General features: G+C 34.5%; 1 long non-coding RNA gene across 1 annotated transcript; it reads right to left on the bottom strand.

The window, feature by feature from the left end:
- Positions 1-288: 288 nt before the first annotated feature.
- Positions 289-6,461, bottom strand: LOC144295234 (uncharacterized). Its single transcript, XR_013362575.1, has 4 exons — positions 5,959-6,461; positions 3,833-4,004; positions 1,052-1,184; positions 289-485 (listed from the first exon to the last, which is right to left on the bottom strand). It is a non-coding gene; the product is annotated as an uncharacterized LOC144295234 (long non-coding RNA).
- Between the last annotated feature and the right edge of the window lie 531 nt (positions 6,462-6,992).

Genomic DNA, 6,992 nt, shown 5'->3' with positions numbered 1-6,992 from the left:
TTTATTAATTATATGTCTCATTTAATGTGATTAGTCACAAAATTGTGAATTTTCTCTCTGCATAAGAATGGCCATAAGATAATGGGCCATGAAAACAAAACTGCATTTTCCTTAGAATTCCAATATACTATACTCTTTAGCCAAATTAAGTAGTCTAAAAATTAGATCTTCAAATGCAGATAAGTTAGAATTCGTTAGAGCAGGCATGTTTCGTAGTGTATAAAGGCGTACATTGTGCTTGCAGAAGCATTCTGGCATACTGAGTTCTCAATTGTTCGGGAGTAAGATGATTTTGTATGAAAATAGTCAATTATGGATGCAAGATATGAAAATACAGATGCATTCGAAAATGAATGTTGGATATTCTGGGCTGGCAACAAAAAGTCATTTGAAATGATTATTTCCATCAGCTTGGCCTTGAATCAAGAAAATTGGCCTTTCCAGCAACTTCCCAGCCACAGTGATATTTGTTTTCATCAGAAGCCCTACAGGAATGATTCAAATTTGCAGATTAGGGATAAATAAATACATTGTATGAAAAGAAAAACATGTATTTTCACAATGACCTCTACTGAGAATATGATTTCTTCAGAATAAATTATATGAAACAACTGATGTCTGCCGAGAGAGACCTGTCCTATTGTAGAGATGCTGTGTCACATGTGCGACAGACTCTACTCACCAGGAGTGATGGGACTTCCCTCAACTTCCCAGGGTACCAAGTGCTTGACTCATGGGTGTATTCTATTTAGTTTATATACGGTTGGAAGTGTTCACTATAAAATATAAATAGGGATCCCTGGGTGGCGCAGCGGTTTAGCGCCTGCCTTTGGCCCAGGGCGCGATCCTGGAGACCCGGGATCAAATCCCACATCGGGCTCCCTGCATGGAGCCTGCTTCTCCCTCTGCTTATGTCTCTGCCTCTCTCTCTCTCTCTCTCTCTCTCTCTCTCTCCTCTCTGTGTGTGACTATCATGAATAAATAAATAAAATCTTTAAAAAAAATAAATAAAATAAAATAAAATATAAATAAAAAGTATATATATACATACATATATGCTTCATTGGTAGATTGGGGTTCAACTTCTCAATCAATGGCAAACTGGTCTTTGGGTGAATTGCAATCTTTCTGCACCTCAGTCTCTTCAATGGTAAAATCTGGATATCGCTCCTTTAAAATGGGTACTTATAAGAATAAATAGATCATATACATAAATTCTAAAGGAAGCCAAGGTGTGCACCTATGCTGTCTTGAAAAGAATCGCAAAATAGCTTATCTGGTCATGGCATCTTTCTACCATGTGCCAGAAAAAAATATCAAAACGCATATACACACACATTCATGATGAACCAAAAGTATATTGGGCCCCCAGTGTTGGTGATATATAATCTGTATAACTGTATGCAGCAGTTTTAAGTACCTGCCATAAAATAAGCACCCAAATCATCATTGTTACAATAATTCCTAGGCACCAAAACTTAAAACAGTGGTAGGATGCTGTGGTCCTGGAACTGCAGACCAGCCAGTCCATGGGAGAGGAACTGAGGACCATGAAGCTACAAGCTGTATCCCCAAACATCCATGTGGACCCAACCAAATTTTGACTTCACTACTTGCAAACGTGCTAATGAAAACTTTTTTCTTTATAAAGATGCCAATCATATTACAGTGGAGACTCACCATACTCCAGAGTCTCCTCATCCTAACATGACTGACGTCTGCAGAGATCTTATTTCCAAATATGCTAACATTCTAAGATACTGTAAATTAGGATTCTACAGATTAATTTTGGGGAAGACACAATTCAATCCATAAAAGACACACCAACATGTGTTCCATGTTTCACCTAGAATTCTAATACCATGTGTATTTGGAATTCAAGGATAACAGAAGTGTTGTCCATTTTTTCCTAAACTCTATTTTGAAACTGTACCAAGTAAAGACACAATTTTAATGTCAACCAAAAAATAAGACATGGGATATACATTTTTATTTTTCTATTTTTAATTCTATTGACCCTAGATATCATTTAGAAAGTCATTCATTTCATGGACTATTTTTCTCAGCATAAGTCTAGATAAAAGATCCAGATAATTTATCTTTACAGAAACAACATTATTTTTATTAATTTTGTTTAGTATAAGTTACTCAATTCCTATTGGAAAAGATTGGAAAAGAAATTAATTTAGATGATTAAGTCATTGGCTCACATTTTACTACTACATATTTAAGATTTAAATAACCAGAAAATTTCTCTGTGCTCTATAGCGATACAACATGATATTGCTGATTATCTTTTCCTGTCACTGATAAAGATTACAATTTTATAATAAGAATTTTTCACTGAATAAATTAAAAACGTGTTTTTTAACGCATACAATTTTGCCTTGAAAAACTAAGGTTGTGTACTATACATAATAACATGCTAATTTAGTCAAATGAAATATAGCAAGACTTTGATATAAAAATCAACTATATGTCCAGCAGTCTACATGCATTATCTAATTTAATCTTAATAATAATCCCATGAAAAATCCAGTGTTATTTTTGTCCCAAATTGAAAGAAGAGAGAAAAACAAAGGAAAAAGAAAGTGAGTAGCTCTCCCAAGTCACAGAACCAATGAAAGAACCCAGGTTCCAAAGCCTGAGCTATTGACACAACTCTTCTTCATTTTGTAGGTTAGTTGGTTATATGTGAGCTCATGTAGACAAATGAGACAAATATCTTTTCTCTAAAACATATTTTTGAAGAGGCAAAGGTTACTATTCTTCATGGCAGAAAGTGACCTCTGTTTAATAAATTATTTTTAATGACTAAGAGAAAGATAAAATCTCTAAAGGGAAAAAATTATCCCAGATCCCCTCATCTTATTTAAGTTAACTTCAAATATTATTAATTTTATTTTAAATTGTTATCATTAATTTTAATAAAAAATAATATTATATGAGTGTTGGGAGTGGGGCTCAGAAGCTTGTTTGATCTAAACCGTTTATACAGATACTGACATCTGAAAATACCCACTACCTTGCCCCATATCCCACAGATAATAAGTGGGGTGCCTGGACCTCAGAGAAGCAGAATGAAGAATAGACTTAAGCAGGCTTAGAATGTTCCACAGTGATTGGAATGAATCTTTTTGGTCAGACCAGTTGAAGGGACACTATTCTAATTCTTATTTGAAAGGCTTTGTAATAAGAGGCAAAGAGGAGAAGACTGATACAGCAATGCTCTGCAAAGAGTGAGCTGTACTGTCACTAGAAACTAAACAGATATTTTTCCTGAATCAGAAAATATGATTTAACCCAATATTATATAAAATCACTAGAAATAATTATGAGAACAATTAAATAATATAGAATTAGAGTCAAGTAGTATAAATATAAATAAATATGAATATAGGGGATCCCTGGGTGGCTCAGTGGTTTGGCGCCTGCTTTTGGCTCAGGGCGTGATCCTGGGGTCCCGGGATCGAGTCCCGTGTCAGGCTCCCGGCATGGAGCCTGCTTCTCCCTCTGCCTGTGTCTCTGCCTCTCTCTCCCTCTCTCTGTCTATCATGAATAAATAAATAAAACCTTTAAAAAATATATATACATATATAAACAGATAAAATTACTTGATGTTAAAATGAAATAATAATTAAGAGATCCTATCCTGCAGATTTTCTACTACTTTGTCTAATGCTAATTACCTATTGCATCCTGGATCTTCTCACTCATTTAGTTGTAACACCTGTCACTTGCACTGGAACTTCTATACTAATTATAAAAAAATCTCAGCCTTTTATCTAAAATAACTCACAGAGGTTCTCCAGGTGAATTTATATTGACCAACCTATTCTGGTTCCAATTAGCTACAGTAAAGCTTCATGTAGAACTGAAACTTATGAAAGTTTTCTTGAAAAATTTCTGTAGAGCTGTCTGAAGCACCTCCTTTGCAGCTCAGCAGATTTTGAAGTGGTAACAGAGGCTGACTTCTAGCAGGAAAATGGCATCTAAAGAGAATCCTAAGGGCGTATAGAAATAATTAATTCAATTATTTCCCTTAATATCAAGTAGCCCCATTCATCCTTGCCCAGGATTTGGTTGCATGATCATATATTGTATATGCATTTATAGAATATTTATTGTAAGTAATAACAGTGATCATGATTATCATATTATTTCTCATTTCCTTTATGACACTTCAGTAGACAGTGTAATACACCTGTGTGTCTTCTAATCTGTACTTCAATAGCAGTTAACGTTTGCAGCTCTCCAGTCACTCCAGGCATGGTGTACTAAGCGTGCTTCAACTCTGGCTATACCTTCAAGAAATCATTTTCTAGTTACTATAAATAATTAGACACATTTTGTTGTCGTTGTTATTGGGGGAAATGTATAGTAGATGATACATGTAGAGAGGATTCTGTTGCTTGATCAGACCATTAAATTAGCCTAAACAACCATTAAATATTGCTGCAACTTTCTCAACAGATAATTTTCTAACAGAAATATAGATAATTTTCTCAACAGATAACTTTCTCCGTTTCAGATAACTTTCTCAACAGATAATAACACAGCACTTAGGAGACAGACACCTGACACTTTATCACATTTACAATAAAATGTTGTATAACTTGAGTGTGTATGTGTTTGTACAAAAGTATTCTTCCAAAGCATGTTTCTATGAGCAGCAGAACTCCAGCTAGGAGCAGGATTTGACTACCACATGCCACCTTATCAGTGGTCTTATGAGGTAGGGACTTTATATAAAGATCACCTAACAATAATCTCATGAAGCCATTGAATTTTATCAAAAAAACCCAAAAACAAACCAAGACACAAAATAACTGCAAAGGTAAAATTGAGTTATGTCATTTCTCAACACTACTAGCAATGATAATATACCCAAGGCTTATTATGAGCTAGGCACTGTTCTGAGCACTTTATATTATCGCATTTGATTCCCAAAACAAAACTGTAATGTTTTATTTCCATTCTTAAAATTGGGCAAATTCATTCACTAACAAATATGCCACTGCGATTGTAATAATTAAATAAATATAAATTCATTTTATGATTTTATGTACATTTAGAAATGGTTCCCACATTATCTTTAGTCTCCATTATAATTATACATTTAATGATAGGGTAATAATTGCATGCATTGACATCCCATTTTAATATCATTGTGTACTTCAGTTATTTCCAGGCCTTTTTTTTTTTTTCTTTCTCTTTAAGTAATGAGTAATGCATCAATGAGTATTTTTGGGACTTAAAATTTTGTCTATTTGTTTTTATAAATTTAGAAACACAAGCACCCTAAGAATTTCAAGGTGGCATATAACTACAAGATCAGAATATATAAATATCTTTATAACTAGGCTACATATTACCTGATTGATTTTCAAAAGTTTAAAGCCATTTACAATTTCTAAAACTCTCCTTTCATTCTGCTAAATCTTCTAGCAATTAGCATTATAATTGTAATATTGTCTAGTGTTCACATTATAAACATGGTGCCTCAAGGTTGATTAAATATGCATTTTGTTGATTACTCAAAAGGGTGAACATTTTTTCCATTTGCTTTCAGTATTTGCTTCTTTTCTTATGTTAATTAACCTCTTTGCATTCATTTAACTTTAAAAAATTCAGCACCAAATGCAGGAAGAAATACATCAGGCATTTTCTTTGTATTTATCATTTACTTGCAAAGCAAAAGGGGGAAAAAAGATTTCATTTGTCATTTCCATTCACAGAGATGTTGTATCCATTATAACATGTCAAGATGTGATGACATGACGTTGGAGAGATACCTTTGACATTTGGAGAACAAAACTTGAGCAGGTTTAGAGTTTACAATTTGTTTAAATTCCCTTACTGAGTAGGCTTGAAATATCTAAAGAGCAAAATAAAAATGAAAAGAAAAAGTTTTTTTTAAGTATCTGAAAGGCAACATTACAAAAGTAAACCACTTACTTTTCCTTCAAATAGCATCTTGAAAAAGAAAGATCGTAATTCCTCTGAAGTCCATATAACACTTATAGTCTAGACTGCAGTTTAAGGTATAATTGGTTACAATGTTCGCAGGAAAACATGAATCAAGAGAGGAGCAATAAACAAGTTGGAGCAATTATAAAGAAAGGGAGAAACGGATGATGGTCCGACAATGACAACAAGGAGGTCCTCCCTGAATTTTCAAGGAAATAACAAATCATGTATTTAAATATTTTCCATGGTAGCTACAGTTAAAATGATCATACTCTGTAAAGGTATTTGAAAATGGAAAATCTAAGCAAGGAGCTTTCCCTGGGTCTGAGTAGTCCACATCATATTTCAACTTGGCCATTTTTAAACATCCTGCTTCTTCTCACTTGTAATGTAAGGCATAAGGTAAAAGCTGAGAGAACATTCTGAAGGAGCAGAAGGGCTTCCCTAGAGATGACACTTCCCATTCTGGTCAAGAAAACAACCCCAGCAGGTTTAACTGTTCCACTGACACTGGCACATGATGCTTAGGACAATGGGACACTGTTTTGTCATCAAGATATTTGTTCTGTTCCTAAGTCTGTCCGATTAGAACCTTTATTAAAGTGACTTAAAACTCTAAAATGCGGGTATGAGTAGGAATACATGAGTTTCCTAGAATCTTTGGTTTGAGATGATTTCTGAGGTGGAACAGGAAGCAATGAGGACACTCACTTCCCCAGGCTTTCAGAGTCCGTGCTAAGGTCAGGTGGAAGCAAGCAGAAACCCACTTCCTCCATTCTTTGTTCTGTTGCTCTGGAAACTGACTTAATTTTTCTGACCTTTATATTTTTGTCACATTAAAAAGAATGTAAAATACCATGTTAAGTCTTTGAAAAGATTTTAATGAGACCACTTGTGGAAGACTTTGGTCTCTGGGAGTGAAATAGCCTCTCAACTACCCAACCTTCTCTTTCGCTGGCATTTATCAAAATGGTGGTGGTAGTGCTGGTAGGAGGCAGCTGGTCCCTGAGGGCAGCCGATGA

Source organism: Canis aureus, chromosome 23 (genome assembly GCF_053574225.1).
Source record: "Canis aureus isolate CA01 chromosome 23, VMU_Caureus_v.1.0, whole genome shotgun sequence".
Taxonomy (NCBI): domain Eukaryota; kingdom Metazoa; phylum Chordata; class Mammalia; order Carnivora; family Canidae; genus Canis; species Canis aureus.
This window is presented reverse-complemented; position numbering and strand designations above follow the sequence as displayed.